The following is a 21,582-nucleotide window of genomic DNA, read 5'->3' as shown; positions in this document are numbered from 1 at the left end:
TAGGAAATGAAAGAGAAAAACGAGCAGAAGTCTCCAAATATTTCCTTGAGCCCAAACTTGCTATTACTCGCGTCAGCCAAAGGGTTTAAAGGCATGCAAATTATTCCCTTCCCATATTCTCTTCCATTCTTTCCTGGCCGAACCCTTACTTCTTCCTTCTCCTTTTCCTTTCCCATACTTTCTCTGAGTTCCACTTCATCTTGTGTCATTGTTATCTCCTTCATTTATCTTCGTCGCCTATTCTTTCCCTTCTCCCCAGGGGTTTTTCCCTTTTTGGGGGTATTTGTTAGTTAATGTTATTGGTTCGTCGATTTGCCTCGGCCTTTTACGCGATATTATGACGCTGGTCATAAAGATCTCACTGGTTACGTCTTCACCCAACGACGAGCTGGAGAATTCTTTATTTGATTTTTTCAAAGGTCTGTTTTTTCTTTTCAAGAAAACCTTTTTGGTCAATATATTTCTGCGTCAATTTTTTTCTTTTTTTGGTTTTCTTCAAATACTCGAACTTTTGTGAATAAGAATATTTCATTGTTTATAAGTTTATGTTCTTGAATGTACTGCTTATCACTTACCTCTTCAATATTCATTTTTACTTAGTGTTTTTAAGTTTATAATTTAATGTTGTAATATTGCTTCGTATTATTACAAAATTCTGTATTTGTTATTTTTGTGAGTATTGCATTTCAGTAATGAAACATATTGGTGTACCCTCATTTAAACTATACGGTGTAGCTTTTGAAAAATATTGTAAATTTTCCACTAGAAAAAATGAAGGGTACATGTTTTCAGATACTATATTTTTTATTGTTTTAACCTAAAATGTACCTTTGTGAATATCTTTTGTAAAGAGTATGGATGATTCACATTTTAAAACGTCATTCTGCTGATATTTCACATCCCCATTCATACACGCATGCGCATAGGCCATTTTTTTTTTTTATGTGTGGGGCTTTAAAGCCGATGCAATAAGTTATTCCTGGTAATGCTTTCTGCTTTCTGATCAAATAAAGGAATCGAAATGCATCGTTACCCCTCTCTCTCTCTCTCTCTCTCTCTCTCTCTCTCTCTCTCTCTCTCTCTCTCTCTCTCTCTCTGTCAGTACATAGGTGGATCATTCAAATATGATGTGGTTTATTACTCTCTTCCTCCTTCCCTGCAACAAGAAATTTAGATTATCACTGATCTTTGCTGCAATGCTATTTCATGGCCTTTGGGCTTGTCCTGTAGGGATGTATGTCAATATAATAACAATAGTAATTTACTGTTACCTTTTTTTTTCTTGTAAAATGGCGTCTGTCTGCCGCAGGTCAAGTTGGAAGTGGAACTGTTATTTTGTTTTCCTCCGTTATTATGTCACGTCAAAGGCCCTTCGTTGGAACCAGGGGAAAATCTCGGGCTTCGTGCTCCGGCAGCTGTGCACCTTGGCGAAAGGATTGTTCTCGGTATTAAGCTGAATGCTTTCAGGTCATATTTATTTCCTCGCGTCCGCGAGCTGTTTGTTTATTTGTTTACGTGCCTCTGGAAAGCGCATTTCCAAGCATCTCGTCACGAAAGCAAATAAACAAACACACGTGCAAGCGGATCCTCTCTTAATGTAATTCCGTGAATGCTGAATTTTTGCGTAAGCTTTTTCCTTCGGAGTCCGACTTCAATTTTCTTTTGTTCACACTGTCGTGTTCATTAGCCGAACCTTTAAAGGTCACCCTGGAAACTCCCTCTTCTATTGAAGTGTTGGTATCATTAATGGGTTAAAAAGGAGTTATGTTCCTCTTTTTGTCTGTCGCGCTTCACTTTTTTTTTTATCTCCCTCTCTTTCTCAATTCCCTTTGTTCTCCTCTTACTAGTCTGTCTGCGACTTTATGTATTAATAGCTTTTAAAGTTTACACACCATGTGTTCAGCTAATTTTCACATTACATTGTATTTTTCTCATCTCTCTCTCTCTCTCTCTCTCTCTCTCTCTCTCTCTCTCTCTCTCTCTCTCTCTCTCTCTCTCTCTCTCTCATGGACGTGTACAAATAAGTAGATTAGTGAATACAAATAAATGCTTGACCTCGAAGTGATATATCCCGTATTTCTTTAATTAGTAAATAATGTTTTTGTTGTTTCAGCATTGTCATTTTTACTTAAAAGCAGAATAGTCGAAGAATCGGATGTCGCCATCCTCCCCAGGCCTTGAAGAAAAGAACGAAAGGAGAAGGACAAGGGAAAAAGAGTAGTGTTGAAACCCGCTTGTGATGAAAGATGGAATTCTTTTGAAAATATTCCTTTCTTTTTTTTCTGAAGGGAGGGGATGATCGGTTTGTTTTTTCCTATTTTTTCTGTTTATGTTTTTGATAGATTTAGCACCTGCGAGCTGGGTGTTTCTCAAAGCTTACATTAACATTTCTTCTGTGTTCCGTAGTTTTAGTTTACATTCAGCAACTTAGCTGTTCTTAATTGCGATTCGAGAAAAAGGATGTTTTCTCTATGTCAAGAAGAAAATGAAAGAAATTATGACATACCTGTTCGATCTTAACATCACCAGTTTTGGACTTCAAGTGTCGTGCTCATTAAAAGTGAGCACTTTTTCAATCTGTTTCCGAGTAAAGGTGACGTCACCCAAACCGGATAGATCACAGTGGTCAGGTTAGATTGCTTATTAATAAAAATATCCGCTGGCTTTTCTATCATCCATTCATAACCGACGTTATCATATTTATAAATTGCTTATTTTCGGAAACATTTAGTATTTCGTGTTTTTTCTTTTCACGGAATAGATTCAGAAAGCCGAGTTTCATTTCCAGTTTCTAGTCTGAATTTACACTTAGCCGGCGATTCCCTATATTATTACATGCACTTTTTAGATAATGAAGTTGATGATACCAAGAAAATCTATTTTTCCTCGGATTCATCGCCGGAGGCCACCAAGTAGTTGACCTGTCTGTTATTTTACCCATGTGACCCTCTTTAAATCTGTCCGTCCGCAAGGTTAAAGTTTTTTTCAAGTGATATAATTTTGGTAGATTTTAAGTTAAAGGCTTCAGATTTCACATGTATCATCTGTGGGTGACGGGGGGGATTTAACATTTCATACGGTGCACCCCCAATGCCAAGAAAAATGTAGATGTCAAGTTGGTGCTTACCTTTCACTATAACATTCAACCTATACGAGATAGAAATTCAGCTTTGACGTGCACGATTCACTAATAAAGCAGATGTCAGAGTGAGATCAAGTTCATATTAAGAGGTTAAAGGTCAAAAAGAAATTGACCCCTGTCCTTAACTTTTGAATTTTAAGAGATTGAGTGTCCAGATTTGACATGCAAACTTCATTAAGTGACCTGCTTGTGCTTCATCTCCTTTATTCTCTGGATCTCTGTGTTGCTGTCCAACCACTCCAGCTCCTTCTTTTCACTGTCTTAAGCGCTGAATAGCGGGAGTTGCTCCAGTGTTTGGCTGGACAGCCTCAATTTCATAAAATCAAACACAATCTTGACCAGGACTTTTTCTCATTTCTCCCGGGGTCATTGGCATCCAGAGATTGCCGAGCCTCGAATTTTTGGGAAATAATGTCCACTTCACTCACTTTTGATATGACAGAAGGGGCATTGGTTCATTAAAAGTATGAACTAATTTAAAGCATTATTTTCCTTAGCTTTCCACGAGATGTTTCGGAATTTCGGCGATAAGTTTTTGAGAGACTGGAAATAAATTTCGAGCAATTAATCAACCTGCGTTTTATCTTTTCTGTTGACACCTTTCCCTTCAAGCATCACTCTTTGATGCTTTTAAATTGCTCAAGCCGATTACGCGAGGAGAGAATTAAACGTTCTGGTTTTCTCCATTAGATATTGATGTTTCAGGTGTCATACATTTATGTTATGAAATGTTGGGTTATTAAATCGGAAAATATATTTTAGTAAAAAAATATATTCCATCCTTTTATTACTTTTTCTTTGATGTCGATAGTAACTGTGAGTTACATTTATACTTCGCTATGACTTTTTTTTTTATTTTTAGCAGTAGGGGTAGTGTAGTTATAATGTTGATTTTATTACATCGTGGATAATCATCATACTTGTTTGTGTCTCCTTGGGCGTCGTGACCTTCATGTTTAATAACTCTGCAGTAGTCATAACATGCAGCATGGCAACCTGTGTCATCGTTTTCTTCTACTTTCTTCTTTTTATGTGAGGGGCCCTGTTGTTCCTCCCGTTGCACCAGCTGATGTTGTTCTCTGACCTTTTATTATGCTTATGAAGACGAGGCTGCTTTCCAGCTAAGGAACGTTAAAAAGGCGAAGTACCTAAGGATTGATTATGGCTATGCTTCAGTAAACCACCCAAGTTTCTTTTGGTCGATGCCTCCGCAGGAACCATTATAATGCAAAGAGTAATAAAAAGGAATATCCTCGCCTGGAATCTTATTGATCATCAATTTCCTGTCCCTAGAATTGGAACTTTAGGAAGCTTCATTAAGCCCCGGCACATTTTATCACTTGCGTTTATTAAAGCTTTTTATGTCGGGACTCACTTTAGGGGCAGCATAAAAATTTTACACCCTCGATATCTTCAACATAACTTGGGTAATGAATTCTTAAATGCCTTCTTCTTCTTCTTCTTCTTCTTCTTCTTCTTCTTCTTCTTCTTCTTCTTCTTCTCTCTCTCTCTCTCTCTCTCTCTCTCTCTCTCTCTCTCTCTCTCTCTCTCTCTCTCTCTCCCAGATCATTATTTATTGGCCTTGATGTTCTATTTTGCGGTAATTTTGAAGTTGTACTTGGCGTTACATAATATAGATACAAATGTGATCACTATAGTCATGAGTGAGATACATGCCTTCGAAACAGAAACACATACAAAGTCCTAATTCTTACTGGAAAGCGTTGTACAGTAGAAGTAGCAGTTGCAAACTTCCATACCAAACCACACAAAAACCTACACATAAACATATTTTTCCACCGTCTGTCAGTTCCCTTAGAAATTATTTTTCTACCCCATGATCTTTTATTGATTGACTCCTGCAAATGCTGGTACTCAGCCTAGCAAGAGTGAGCTTAGCCATGCATCACTCAGCCACAGCTCCCACTTTGGATGGCTGCACTTTGTACAGTGTGAGCGATGGTGCCACTACATTCCTGCTCCATAATGAAAGTTTTTTATATATGTTTATAGATACAAAACCTGGACAAAAAAGACCGGGTACATGTTGTTTTTATGAGCCAACCTTGTAAAAAACAGTTTTGAATCAAAATACTTATTTTGAACAACATACTACTTTTCAGCTCTCAGCCATTTCTCTTCAACGGAGATGACTCCAGAGTCCAGACGGTGAATCCCTTGCATTCTTACGCACAAAACTTCCCACACACGAGGTATCGTTCCAAGCCCTACACAGGAGTGTCCCAGTTCTTTTACGAATCCGAGGAACGTCTTACCTGTCCACGATGCTAACTAATCCGTTTCCCAGTCTGTAAAGGAGCTTTGAACAGCCCAGAAGTGTTCTTAGTGAAAATAATAGAGCACTAAATGTTTCCATGTGAAAGTTTTTTTATATAATTGCATATATATAAAACCTAGATAAAAAAAGACCTGGTACGTGTTGTTTTAAGAGTCAACCTTCTTGTAAAAAGTCAGGCTAATATGTGTATATATATATATATATATATATATATATATATATATATATATATATATATATATATATATATATATATATATATATATATATATATATATATATATATATATATATATATATATATATATATATATATATATATATATATATATATATATATATATATATATGTGTGTGTGTGTGTGTGTGTGTGTGTGTGTGCGTATTTCCATTGAGGAGAAATGGCTGAGAGCTGAAAATGAATTATGTTTTTCAAAATAAGTATTTAGATTCGAAAGTATTTGGCTGTTTACTGGAAACAATTTTGTTGTGATTACTTTTTGTTATATACTTATTTAGCCAATGCACAAACCGAGACTTCCTTTCAGTACCAGGTCACTCCATCAATTATGGGGAATGACTAGGCCCTTCATTCAGTGAATGTTGCTGCCTGCGAAGCCCCTTCGACAGAGACATAAGTGAATTTGCTTCGCAGTAATTCATTCATAATGTTCGTTGGTGTATGCTTGCTTTTAGTTATTAGATTGAGATAGTATGGTAAAGTTAAGAGTAAAGTTCGGGGACTCTGAGTTAGAGTTAGTCACTGAAAAGGTAAATGAACTAAGATAGATTCATTTTCTTAAAGTTGTTCATATATTGATGAGTTATGCAAAGTTTTTTTTTTTTAGTTGCACAGAAGTTGATTTTTTTAATTATAATGCTAGCTATTTAACTGTTTTTATACGGAGACTGCTTGAATTTCTTTCAAAATATGGAAAGAATGATTTTTATTCCTTTTGTTTATTGTGTCATCCTTATTTCAAAACTCATAAAATAAATGATGGATTTCAAATTTTTTATTTTGTTCTGCATGATTTTAATGGCAACATTTGCTCATACTTATGGAAACAGATATTAGTCAAAACTAATGTATGATTACATCGATCGTGGTTGTACGTTTTATTTACTCTTATTATTATCTTTCGAGAAATCACTAAAGAATGAATGTAACATCTTTTATAAACTGTAGGGCATATGTGGGTATCAGTTTTTGTATTGTTAAAAGGTTAAAAATACAAAGACAGATACTCATATAATGTCCTACAGTTTATAAAAGATGTTACATTCATTCTTTAGTGATTTCTAGAAAGATAATAATAAGAGTAAATAAAACGTACAACCACGATTATTATTATATGTTTATTATACATATATACATTTATGCATGTTTTTATTGTGTGTTTGTGCGTGCGGTCGCGCACGAGCTTTGAGAGGTGAAAATAGATGCATAAAAACTATTTTCATTGCTGCTTTCATTGACCGAATATAACCAGATGCAAATCGTAGTGTGAAAAAAGAAATCACATCAACATTTCATATACCTACACAAAAGGCCAGTGGGTAAACATCTCTTTCTCCCCTGCCACCCATACACTGATCCATTCACCTCCATTCTGCGCGCATCATTGCGCAAGTGCGCTTTTCATTCGGAGACTCCTTTCTCTCGATCAGTCAAGCTTTTACATTATATGTCATACTTCCAAAGCCTGTGACTGATACAAAATGCTTGAGTGATCTTTCCCACTCACTGGAGAGGTTCAGAACTGTTCTTCGTATTTCATCTGTTATTGCAACCATTTTCATATTTCCTTTCCTCAGCCTTCAACCCTTTTCATCGTAACCGAAATTCTTGTCATATGCGAAAGAGAGTAGAGAGGTACGCTCACTTCTATGGTGGGGGTAAGTTTGGGGTAGCTAATCCCTCTGCTGGTGTCCAAACGGTCAGACCCAAGTCGAGTGGGTCAGTCAGACGATCGGAATATAGGCGACCCGGAAATGAACTTGTTTTTTGTTGATGTTTTCTTTGTACCCGTCTTTTTTTCTTTTTTTATGTAATGCAAGAATGAATACATATATGCACAGACACTCATATATGTGTTTAATTGTTTAAGCATATGGGTATGGAGAGTATTTGACATATTATTCAGTAATTCATAAGGCAAAGAAAAATCAATACTAATCCATGATATGGAGATATTTATTTACAAAAGTACAAATCCATTATTTTGAAAGCTTGAGTATTTTGTTACATTTTGATCTATTAGATACAATTTTATTATTCAACACTCTCATTCTAAAAACATGCGACATCTTACGAAAAATGTTATTATATCCATAGGGAGCATTACATGTTTTTCAATAATGAATGATAATGCTTGCACATTACCCTTTCCTGGCCTAAGAGTATCATATCCATGATGAATGTTGAACAGTTTTTCCATTATTTTCAGCTTTTCATAAAATTCCTTACTTGGCAATGTTAACTTATTTTGCTGTCTCTCAATAACGCTAACCCAAGTGCCACTTTTATTCTCCAACTTGCAGCCTAGAAATTGATACCTAGGAAATTTTGAGGCCATGTATCCGCCAACATACCGAAGACCCTCTCTGTCTGCAACATGTGACAAAGTACTTGTCTGTTCTTCAAATTCCAAATCGTATGTATTGTCGTCTTCTGTGATAAAATCTTTTTCCTCCATGGAAGCAAACACCATGGCTGAGATAGAGAGCTCTTTTTCCAAATCCTTTTCTGCCACATCTTCACTCTTATCATGAGAAATGTATGATTCTTTACACATCGTGGCATCACTACATTGGTTAGGGTTATTGCAATTCCTTCCCATTATAGAAATGTCTTTACCGAGAAGATATGACTTAATTCTTCTCTTAAATGTAACCGGACAAGGATGATCGTAGCAAATGCCCATTTGTCTGATGCATCCAAACATATGCTCTAATCCATCCTGATTGAGTCTGTAAGTTAATATGTATGATACATCATATTTAGCTTTCACCATTTCATATAACAGGGGCAAAGATTTGCACGAAATGATAATTCCCTTCTGAAACTGATACAGGCTCACACGTTTACGCCCACACACTCTCATTGTTTTAGCAACGCTTTTCATTTCCTCCAGAATTTTATTTTGTTGTGTCAGTTGCAACCCATATGCATTTCTTTGTGCCTTTTTGTCATAAGGAACTCTTGAATTGAATAAATCAAACCATGCATCAGCAAGTTTGATAAAATCTCGAGTACTTTTCCAATGTTTGCTCTCTAAAAGTCCTTGTTTTCCATAAAAGTCTATTGCTTTTGAAGTAGTTTCTGATAGAAGCTGAACGGCTTTCTTCACATTCATGCGTGCTGTTCCCTTAACACATAAATTATTTTCAGTCAAGCGATAGGTGGGTCGTAAATCACTTACACTCTTCTTGACAATTTCTCGTACACATTCACTTTGAACAAAGCTTCCATCACTTAACTGGAAGCCATAATCAAGAAAATTATTCCTTATTAGTTTAATAAGATGAGGGGGGTCGGCAAATACATACACCTCTCTCTCCGAATCATAAGGATTTGAAAATGAAATGGTTTCTGTACTTATACCAATACTATTCCAAAGGCTGACATTTGTAGGGCCCATATCACTTACTATAGCTACCACTGGAAAACCAATACTCTCTACACTTACAATTAACTTGTATAATAAGTCTTTGGTCATATTGGTGTTGAAATTGTAAAAAACAAGCTGTTTCCATGCTTGTGTAAGTCCTCGAATCATTACACACTGCACTCTAGATTGTGGATCAAATAATTCGTCTATTCCCCTATCGTAGGACCAGATTTGAGAAATTGTACATTCATCAAAAGACATAACACATAATCGTTTATATTCATTCATTGAATGACCCTTTTCTTTCAACATTTGAAGCACTGTTTGCAAAATGCCCGGTTCCGCGTCTATTTTTGATGACCAACGTTTTAAAGTACTCTCTGAAGGAAGAGGAATTCCACATTGTTTACGCAAATATTTATATGCTTTAGGACCTATATTCCTTAAAGTTATTGCTCGGCTTATATCAGACACTGACCAACGTTTCATGTATTTACCATTTATGATGCTTTCCACATGAGATGGAGAAAAAAGTTTGCCAAGGAATGTCTTGCACCGTAAAACGTCGTTATTTAATTTGTTAATATTATCCACTAACACTCTCTTTTCTTTCTCCCACTGTTCTTTTTCTGAGATGAGATTATTTCTTTCCTGCATAACCTCTTCTAGTTGGCGCTGCACATCCTCCAGTGTCTTTGTTTCATCTTGCTGATCTACGTCATCCAAATCTTGCACGAATGAAACATCTCCATTTTCAACATGAATTTCTTCACCACATACTGATCTATTTTCTTCAAATGATTCTTCAACTAATCGTTTCAGATTTCTTCTCTCTGCACGTGATTGTCGAAATCTGTTTAGCTCATCAGTACCTAATATAAAGAAGAAATAATATTAGTTATGCCAAGTAATAAAAAAATTCTTTTTTTCTCTCTCTCTCTCTCTCTCTCTCTCTCTCTCTCTCTCTCTCTCTCTCTCTCTCTCTCATTTCATTTTTATTTACTTTGAAAATATGTTCGATCATAATTTTTTTTCTTATTATAAGGCTATGAAATCTCTCTCTCTCTCTCTCTCTCTCTCTCTCTCTCTCTCTCTCTCTCTCTCTCTCTCTCTCTCTCTCTCTTACGTGTATATATGTATAACCTATATTTATAACATTGTATATACAGTTATTTCCAAGATTATACATATGGACTAATTACAGTAATATCATTAGAGATGGTTGATACTGACCTTTAGATTTAGGCAAGTGAAGAAGAAGAGTTGGAACTGCAAGTGACTTCAAAAGTCTCTTTCTAGGAGCACTGGTTACATTTGCTGAAATTTGTTCTTGACTTTTAAATAAGCACTGTCCTCAAAATGTCTGCTACATATCCTGCTGTTAGGATAATTGAATTTGTTCTTCTACGACAAACATGAACTATCTTTGTCTTGTTTCGCATCTTTAGAAGCTGGAAAACGATATGCCTTCTTTCTTTCTACCATGAGAATTGCAACCAAACACTGCACAAATAAATGGCATTTCTGAAAAATTACTCTATATAATAAAACGGTAACCCACTGGTGATTGGAAATAATTGAAGAGAAATTTGTATACTGCTATTGACAATAACACACGAACAACTGATGTGAGGAAGTCAATCACAGGAGTTTATAGTGACCCAGGTCACAAACCGGGACCTGTGGACACCAGAGCCACCAGTGGCTTGGGGGATAATCCTGCACTCTGGCCAAGTGAGTGCCGTACTCTGCTCATCTCTTACCTTGCTTATGGTATATGCATATTTTTTTCGTTAAATATTTTTTAGTGAGTATAGTGTTCCAACTGGAAGAAGTTCCCTTTTTGTATTTCTCTTTTCGGAAAAACGTACGGAAGTTGGTCATAAATTTCAGTATTATTCTTATAAGGCATTATTGATCACATATACTCTTCATTTACATCACAATAAAAAATAAGGAATTATGAAAAGAAACAAGTTAAAAATGCGCCGAAGAAACTTCGGCGCAATCGAGGTTTCTGTACAGCCGCTACAGCGTTTTATCAAGGCCACCGAAAATAGACCTATCTTTCGGTGGTCTCGGTATAATGCTGTACGAGCCGCGGCCCATTAAACTTTCATAACCTTAAATAAAATAAAGACTACCGAGGCTAGAGGGCTGCAATTTGGTATGTTTGATGATTGGAGGGTGGATGATCAACATACCAATTTGTAGCCTCTAGCCTCGGTAGTTTTTAAGATCTGAGGGCGGACAGAAAAAGTGCGGACAGAATAAGGTGTGGACGGACAGACAAAACCGGCACATTAGTTTTCTTTTCAGAAGACTGAAAACGATGGATCCCTGGAGATGTATTAAGAATAATGTTGAACATTTTAGTGCAACTCCTAAGTAACCTGTTAGATGTCACCAAGATCAACGCTTTCATTTGTGTACACATTGTTCGAGGAAACGCCTTTCCCGTTTGAGTTGAAATAATGAAATTTTTTTCTTTGGAAGATTGAAGTGTGTTTCCATGCTTATTTCATAAAATTATGTTGAACTTTGTCTGAATACAGATAATTTGATGATAAGTTAGAGTACTGTTCATATCTTAAGCGTTCTCTATCGTTATTACATTGTGTATTAGAATTTGAATGTTAAGAATAAAATATGAATTTATTGACTGCATTTTTCGAATCCAGATGTAGTTGCAGAATCGCAAGAGTTTTATAAGAATCACATAAATTGAAGAGTAGTCCTTAGGTGACACAACGATGACATTAATCAGAGATAATAAATCGTATTAAATGTATAACAGTGCTCCGAATGATAAGAATAGAAAGGCAATTAGGAGCGGGCCCATCTTCTCTTCAAAATCCAGACTTTCCTTGTTTGCTGGAGCTCATCCTATTAGGGGCAGAGTGGGCCAGCAATTTCGGTTTCCTCTCACGTATCTTGTCCCACTCTGCTCTCCAAACCTTCAATTGACACTTTTCCATCATTTATCATAGCCAGGGCATTAATCAATTGGGCTTGGAAGTGCGCGCTGTGGATGTGTGTTTGCTTGCTGGTAAGGGTCACTTGGTGGAAGATTGGCTGTGTCAACATCGCCCCTAAAGCCTGACGACATTGGCAAGGTGCGAAGGCGCTAGGGTTATGTAGGACTCTTCTGTGTGTGTGTGTGTGTGTGTGTGTGTGTGTGTGTGTGTGTGGGAGGGCGGGGGAGTGAGGAGGATAGGATGTTTCTCATGTGCAACTAAAATGTTTTAGGAATTCCTGAAACACAGGCTATTTTGACGTGCATGAGAGGTTATAAAATCAAGCAGCTTTTTATATAAACAATTTATAGGATTTTTGGTGATGCTGATTTATTGCTTTTAAGATACGATTTAGATGTATAATCAGGTGTGCGTTAGATTTTCAGAACGGTTCACCTGGGAGAGAGTAAAATCTCCGTAATGAATTGCTTGGTAGACTAATGCACTACGTCACTAGGAAGTGGAGGGAGATGGTGGGAAGATTGTAAGGGGAAAGGCGGCTGCGTCGCCTGTGGTGGGAGGATGAGGAAAAGGAGGAGTAGGAGGAGGAGGAGGAGGAGGAAGCCGTTATCGAACTGGAAATGAAGAGGATTTTTGCAAAAGCTTGTTCCATTACCATCACGTCGACGACAAGCTTGGAGAAAAATGATCAAGAATAAATGGACACAAAAGCGCATTTGGGAATAGTCGGTATGGAGGGGGGATATTGAGCGTGGCCGGCGACAAATGACTTTATAACGCCAGCAGGGGGTGAAGAAAATGAAGAACGGGGAAGGGGGCGGGGGTGGTTGAAGAAAAAGGGAATAATATTCTGAAACTGGCCCTCACCACGACCATCTTGGTAAATCTTCCATCCTTTCCTGTTTCATTAACCCTAGTAGCAAAGACACGTACCTTTTGCATCAAACATTATCCCTGAACCTTTAGTTGCAAACAGCTTCATGTTTTTGGCTTCCTGTGTCTTAGCATTGATTCTCTCTCTCTCTCTCTCTCTCTCTCTCTCTCTCTCTCTCTCTCTCTCTCTCTCTCTCTTATCCATGAGAACATTCTTGGTTTCATCAGCTTATGCACCCATTTATGGTAGTATGGAGTCATTTCAATCTTCTTCATAGCCCGCAATCGGCACATATTTTATTCAAGTATATTTCTCCGGCTTTTAAATCGACGGCTTCCTTTTCCAATTCTAACCACGTCTTCCTGGTATACCTTCATCTCTTCTACTACAGCTATGTTTTTATTTTTTATTTTCTCTTACTACCTCTTTTCCATACCTTCTTCTTTACTGCCTCTTTTCCATACCCCCTTCTTCCATACTACCTCCTTTCCATACCTCCTTATTCCTTACTACCCCTTTTCCTCCTCCTTTCCCCTCTGTCTCTCACTGTACCACATTTCCTTCCCTGTTCTTCCTTCACTACCTTTTTCCCCTCTGGCCCATTCCTCCCTTACACCCTCCCTCCCTCCCTCACACCCTCCCCCATTCCCTTTCTTGCCATCACTCAAGAAGACGGATGATTCTCCATGTCCATTATAGAATTTGTATGCTCTACAATGTAGTTTTTCTCTCTTTTTGTATATCCAGGAAAGACTATATATAACTTCTCGCTGTCAGGTTGTGAGGGAAAGTCATGCTGGATTTGGATAAGTTCATGGGATTCAGACTAGTGGGCTTAGACCCTTGGTGGGGAGCTGATTATTCAGATGATGTGTTATTATGACTAAAAAATATCATTGTTGAAAAGTACTGTAGTAGTAGTAGTAGTAGTAGAGGCATTTGTATGTTTTTTGTTTATTCTTCATTTGATTTGCACTTTTGATAGGTAAGGATTTCATTTTCTAATGTCAATCTATCTTATGTGTTTCATTTTAATTTTTGTTTTTCTTTAGCTTACCTGTAGTTTCTTGAGAAATATGTTATGTTTCTGAAAGCCACATTGGCCATAACTTTTCGATTTCCTCACATTATAGGATAAACCTATCACTTAAAACCTCGAATTCAAGTGGAAGTAAATGGAGTTTTTTCTCAAAAATACATGCAGTGTATAACGGGTGAACGAGACCAGTAGAATCTGTTATATAATTCAGCCTATGAAACATTTAGTTGCTGAAACAAAGTGTTAGGATAATGAGGACATATCTGTTCCAGCTGTATTAAAATGGCAACAGAATGTGACTGACACTTTTATGAATGAGAAGAAGTAGAGTTATATCCTAAGTAGCGTGGTGAGTTAGATAGTACCTAACGTTTGTGGACTGGAATCCTACAGTGGAAGGAAAGGGCTTCTTCATTTTCTCTTATCTGCATTCAAGGGTTGTAGTGTTTTAAGTCTAAAAGCATGAGGAAATCCAGACAATGGGATTTTTTCAGGGATTTTTCAATGAGAGGCAAGTATAACATAAATATCTATATATATATATATTATAATATAATATATAATATATATATACACACACACATATATATATATATAAAATATATATATATATATATATATATATATATATATATATATATATATATATATATATATATATATATATATATATATATATATATATATATTTATATATATATATATATATATAAATATATATATATATATATATATATATATATATATATATAATATATAAATATATATATATATATATATATATATATATATATATATATATATATATATATATATATATATATATATATGTGTGTGTGTGTGTGTATGTATGTAAGCGCAGGATGTGCTCCCCTTTCTTTTTATGGAAGCGACAGTTAACCAATTGGGCGTCTTGGTTGAGACCACCAGTCCACGCAGCTGTAAATGGGTGCTGGGGATCTAGGAGAAATGCCTGGGCTGCAACATCACCCTTGAAGACTTCCTGAGAGACCGAAGGGCTGCCCATATGACACCACTTCTTGAACGTGGGAAAAAGACGTAAAAATTTTTTATAAATTATATATTGTTATGTTCTGAATCCGGTTGGAAGAGTTAAATTGAATTTTGAATGGAATTTTGCCCCAGGGGCCAACACCTAGATCTCAGAACATAAGCAATAAATGTAATTAATAGTATGACTTATCTTGATATTACATCTATTCAAAGAAAATGGGAAGCTCGCCTTTCAAACCAGTCGGTTAGATTAAATTGATTTATTTACAGATTTGAAACTAGAATTAATATGGACAGCTGGCAGTTCAGCAATCAAGGCACCTGCAATGGGCCGTAAAATTGTATGACTAAAGGTAACAAATAAAGAAATCTGAGTAGGCTACAGCCCTACAAAGAGTTGGACACGAATCTTATAAAACACTTCAAGTGAGACTGGCTGATAAAATTATTTTACATTTGCACAACATTAACGCTTGAGGGGCCTGAACACGTGGCCCTTGTAGACTGTCGATTGCAGAATTCAGTTGCACGTAGCAAGATGGAATTGAATCTTCTAAGGCAATTGTTTCACAAGGGCAGGGGCAGAACACGAAGAGCCAGACAACAGAATTCTGGAAAAGAATTCCAGGTCAGCATTCATTTACACAAAGACTTTCTCTCACATGAAATTAGTTATTCACGATGGAGTGAATTATTAATTTGATTTAAATCGCACATAGTAACACTGTGGTGGGAATGCTCTAATTATTATCGCAGAACAAACTTAATTTGGGCTTGGACCAAGTCATGAGGGAAAATGTGCGTGCTAGGATGTGGGGAACAAAGGGACTTTGTTTAGGAGAGTGAAAAGTTGGAAATACTGAAAACTGTTAGGAATTCAGGAATAGGAAAAGAACACTGGCGTTACTAGCGACTTCAGGACGTACCTTATTGCATCTCACTTGCAGAAGATGGATTCAGGGTGCTCTCTGAGAAGTTCTGACTCGTGGCCAGTGGGGGGAGGACAGAAAGCACCGGACTTAGTGCTGTTAAGTGTGAAGCGACCTTGCACTTCGGTGTCAGGGAATGGTGTGAGAGCGAGTCAGGTCACGGCGTCGTCCCCTTGATTCTCGCAGCGAGCGCAGGATAGCGTTACATCTGAAAGAAGCAAATAACAGCCAGCACAAAGGTCATAGGGAAATAAGTCTCATAGTTAAGACTAATTAAGGGTCAGCCTAGCGGCCCATTTACTATCATGACCTGTCCTTGTGACCTAACGGCTTTCAGGCCCTGAACATCGTACGGTATTGGGGTAGGACACCTATGTTCTGTCACCCCCCTAGTGGGGGTCTCCTCCAGTCGCCATGAAATTTGGCTTCCTAGCCAACATGCTGGAAAAAGTTAAGTATACCTTAGTTTCACCAGACCACTGAGCTGATTAACAGCTCTCCTAGGGCTGGCCCGAAGAATTAGAGTTATTTTATGTGGCTAAGAACCAATTGGTTGCTTAGCAACGGGACCTACAGCTTATTGTGGAATCCGAACCACATTATAGCGAGAAATGAATTTCTATTACCAGAAATAAATTCCTCTAACTCCGTCAGCCGGCCGGGGAATTGAACTCCGGCCCATCAAGTGACAGTCCGCAGCTCTACCGACTCACCCAACGAAGAGCTCAACAGGCTGGAGAGACGAATACCTAAATATGTAATAATATATATATATATATATATATATATATATATATATATATATATATATATATATATATATATATATATATGTTGTTGTAACTTTCTAATGAATTAGTCTGGCATTTTTAAGAAAATTAATTTACTTGTAAAAAACTGTAATGAAGTCATAGAATCTTTGTTATAATGATACATAAACTCCCAAACACATTCTTAAGCCTTCGACAATAATAATCTTGCTTAACTGAGATTCCAGTATGTTTATTAAAAAAATGTTTTCATCACACCAAAAGAAAAAACATTGCAGACTAGTAGTTGATTTATATTACATTTCCTAAATTGACCATTATGCTCTTCTGGAAAGCTTTTTGATCGTTGGGTTTTCGTGTTTCAGTTGTTTAAGGTGAAGTATTTTCGCGTGTGGCTGTGTTAACACCAAAATTATGTATATGAATATTGTTTTGCTGCTTTTTATTACTGGGACATATTTCGTCAAGCTGTTGTGGCTATATTATGTTATAAAAGTATATACACACACACGCACACACACACACACACACACATATATATATATATATATATATATATATATATATATATATATATATATATATATATATGCGTGTGTGTATGTAGGTATACACAATCCTAAATAGGCTAATGTACTTATTGTTGATATTGTGTTAGCCTTTTTTTGGGGTGGACGGGTAAATGGTTTGTATTCATTATCATTATTGTCCTCAACAAAAATATTATTATTATTATTATTATTATTATTATTATTATTTTATTATTATTATTATTATTATTATTATTATTATTATTAGTATTAACATTAATGTCTTTTCAGTGGATATATGAATATAATTATCATTACTATTATTGTCATCAACGAGATCATCAATACTGTGATTACTGCTGCCGCTATTATTATTATTATTTGAAGGGAGTAGACCCTCTTTTAAACAGGTCTTATTAAAAAGGATGGCTGTATTATGCGAATTTATCTTATATAGTGTCTTTTCTATCCTCCTTATGATTCGCTTTTCAGGCTCAGCGATGTTAGTCAGTAACTGGCCGATATTCAGGTTGGAAAAGGACAGTGTGCGGAATATTGGAAGTCTTTATTACAATATTCAATCAGAAATCGTTCGTCTGGGTTCAAGTTCTATTGTGAATTACCGTCGACATGTTTCGACCAGCTCGTTGGTCATCCTCTGGACGTGGTTGCAGGAGGTCTGAAGAAACGAGGTGCTCGGGTTGGTATGTATAGGGAGGTCATGATCGGTGCTGAATTATGATTGGCTGCCCGGGGCATGTACCCTCGGGCGGAGCCTTCCCATCAAGTTCTGTTTTCGTCTTGCGTGCGAGCGGCGTTGTAGTGCTGAGGATGAAGAGAAGAATTTCGATCCTCGGATGCCGAATTTTGATTTGCTCGTACGCTATGGGGATCGCTCGGTGCATGTCTCCTGGCTGCCGTGGGAGGAGAAAGGTTTCTTGCGTAATGTTGAGTGTTGGTTTCTCCTTCCCTTTGTGAAAATGCTTCCAAGAGGCGTAGGCGGCGGTGGTCGGTAATTTGGTCAGTACTTCGATGTTCGTGATTATGTCTTTTCTTGCTATTTTCTGGTTATGGACGGTCCTGGCATGATTAAAGATAGCCCCAGACGAACGATTTCTGATTGAATATTGTAATAAAAGACTTCCAATATTCCGCACACTGTCCTTTTCCAACATGAATATCAGCCAGTTACTGACTAACATCGCTGAGCCTGAAAAGCGAATCATAGAGGAGGATAGAAAAGACACTATATAAAGATAAATTCGCATATACAGCCATCCTTTTAATATTATTATTATTATTATTATTATTATTATTATTATTATTATTATGTTATTATTATTATTATTATATTCCTTTACACTTACTTGATGCTAGATAATCTTCTGAAACACAAATTTTAGTATTCATTATCATTTTGTTCATAATAACACAAAATTAATTATGTTTATGAATGTCATGAGATATCATTCTGGTCATATTTTTTTTTCTTTTTTCCCTAACTGAAAACGTATTTTATAAACGTATTTGTATTTCTCTTTATCTCCTGTTATTCCTTTCTTCCAATGAACACTATATTCTTTGAGAGCTTGAATTTCAAGTCAGTGGCCCCTGTGGGCTTGTCCCATATGAATAAGGTTCATCTTCTGAATAATAATGATAGTTAGAATTGTTATTGTCTTGATATTATTTATGATAATTATTGCTATTGCAATTAACAAGCCTGCTCTGATGAATTATACTTTGCTTATTTATTTTTCTTATTTTTATTTTGAGTTTCCCGTGTAGATACATTGGGCGATTTAATGCATTTCACATTGCCGTAAAACTTTAATTTCTGACGTTAAATTGGACCAGCAGTTATTTCGTCCTGTTGATGAGCTTTTTTGTACACCATTCCTCGTGCTTCATGAAAGAAAAATATCGTCTGAGGAGTTTGTGGGAGACATTATTATTATTTTTTTTAAGTTAAAGTATCCATGGTGAATAGTAACTAAAGTTAATTTTCTTTAGTATTTACCAAGGAAATATTCTGCCCAAAATTTCAGAACCAGATATTCATTTACCCCTGTTATTACTTTTTCTTAGTCTAAAAACTCATTTTAAGAACCCTTTGATCGAAAGGCTTATGACTGATAGACTTCCTAGCATCAAGGCTGATGTGTTAGCAGATTCCATTGTCAATAACCAGGCCTCTAGATGATACGAAGGGAACTGAAAAATATGAGACTGATTATATTGATTTTTTAATGTTGACTGCTTGACTTTGTGCTTTTAATCAATATTATGATTTATAGTTTATGACAATTCCTTGATTTTGATGTTAATTAGTTTTTAATGTCTGTGTTTGAATTTTTTATGAAGAATGATGTTTGATTACTCTTTTCGAGATATTCATACAATGGTCTTTAAATAAATGTTTGCCCAAAAGTTTTTAAAGTTTCCATGTTTAAACTCCGTTTGTTGGATAGAATGATTAAGATTAATTTACCAGACGTCAGCTCTAAAGAATATTGACACCTTTTACTGTGACATTTCCTGAAACAGTAGCTCACAAAATTTTCTGAATAATCCATTTCAGAAGAGTTTTTGCGGACGATTATATGAAAGCTATGCATGGAATGGAACATAAATCCATGATCTTCGAGGAATTTAAAGAAAGGTTTTCAGACTGATGTTCGTTTCAGGAGATCTGGAGAATATATGAAATCAGTTGTAGCCGAAGAAAGTCATCCGAATTTTACGATTACTGAAAAGTATTAAGTCTATTATCTCTGAAGTCACGCTCATTAGAGTGCTTGCCTCCCTCGTTCCTGTTTCCCTTTTTGTAGGAAATAGTGACGCCCACATTCTCTCGGTCTAGTATCCGGTGTGGTTCGTCAAAAAGGAGAACACGATTATTCAACGTTAGCACAGCACCACAGGATTCATCTTTGTCTAACTATAGCTACAACACAGTTTCAAAAGTTAGTTAGGAAAAACTTTCGATGCCTTGTCTGAATAACTGACAAAGGTATTGTGTAATTTTAAGCTGGAATTTGCACTCGAAATGGCTGTTTTTGTTTAAAATATGAGTTTCATAAACCTGTGAGGAATAAATACGACAAATAGCCATTAGGCATTGAAGTCACTTTTTTATGTTCAGTTTATTCAAATATGTATTAAATAACTTTACTGCGTTTCGGTCATTCGCCCGTCAAATTAGTTTACATATTTGTACGTAAATTCATTCATTCACCTTAGCAGAAAGCAAGGAAATAATTATAAATGAGTAATAATTGAAATATAAATTTTGTATCATTACTCGAAAATTCATTAAAAGCGTTTCTTCATTGTTTAAAGCTTGTCCTTCCTGCCATTATTTGGAATTCTTTTATGAATCTATTGACAGTTCATATAAATGTTTCAGTGCGGGATATGTATATCTTACCAGATGAGAGAGAGAGAGAGAGAGAGAGAGAGAGAGAGAGAGAGAGAGAGAGAGAGGTCACTGTTCTTGCATTTGCACGATGTCTTTATCCTTCTTTGTATTTTCCTCTTTTAATCACCATGATTATTAACATCACCACGTAGCATCATATCTCTTCTTCAGTGGCAATATTAATCGTATGTCTAGGGGTCCATTAGTCATCCATGGACGAAGGTCCTAAAATGTGAGGCAATGATTGTGAGGACTGCAGCGGCATCCATATCCAGTCCCACTTTGTCACTTTCTTTAAACAAATAATAATTTTATCGTTACATTGTAGAAGAAAATTTAATGAGTCTCTTATTCTATTAGACCATGCAGGCACATTGGTAGTTTGGCATTAATAACAAAAGTTTTGTTAGGTCCTGTCAAAGAATTTTCTCAGACCAAGCTGCACGCTTTTGTTAATGTCTCAATTATTTTCATAGATTCCGAATACAAATGATTGCCAGATTTAGTCCGCAGTTATTTTTCCTGCTTCCACACACATCTGAAGCTTTTGCCAAATCCTGCTTCACCACCTTATTGTCAGATCCTGTGCATAAAAATTCCTATCAGTGATCCCATTTAAGTCAGGCACTCGAAATGCCAAGAATTTGGTTGCAGGAATTTTAGGAAGAGTTATGTTATGAAGACGATTACTTTTCATATGAAGCAGAATATAATTAACCACGCTTGCTCTCAGCTGAATAGATCTTTACCAATCCATAGCAAAAGTATTATTTATAAACATGCTCAATTAACTTAAATTCAGGATGAATCTGAATAATCGTTATATTATCATACGGCTGAAATATATTTATTCTATTTATGCATATATGTATATGCTGTATATACACAAAACCGATTCATACAACTTTTTGCATCAGATAACAGCATAACCAAGTACAGCAGAAGTTAAAAAAAAATCAAGTTGATTGTTCC

Source organism: Macrobrachium rosenbergii, chromosome 51 (genome assembly GCF_040412425.1).
Source record: "Macrobrachium rosenbergii isolate ZJJX-2024 chromosome 51, ASM4041242v1, whole genome shotgun sequence".
Taxonomy (NCBI): domain Eukaryota; kingdom Metazoa; phylum Arthropoda; class Malacostraca; order Decapoda; family Palaemonidae; genus Macrobrachium; species Macrobrachium rosenbergii.
Note: the sequence above shows the minus strand (reverse complement) of the source record.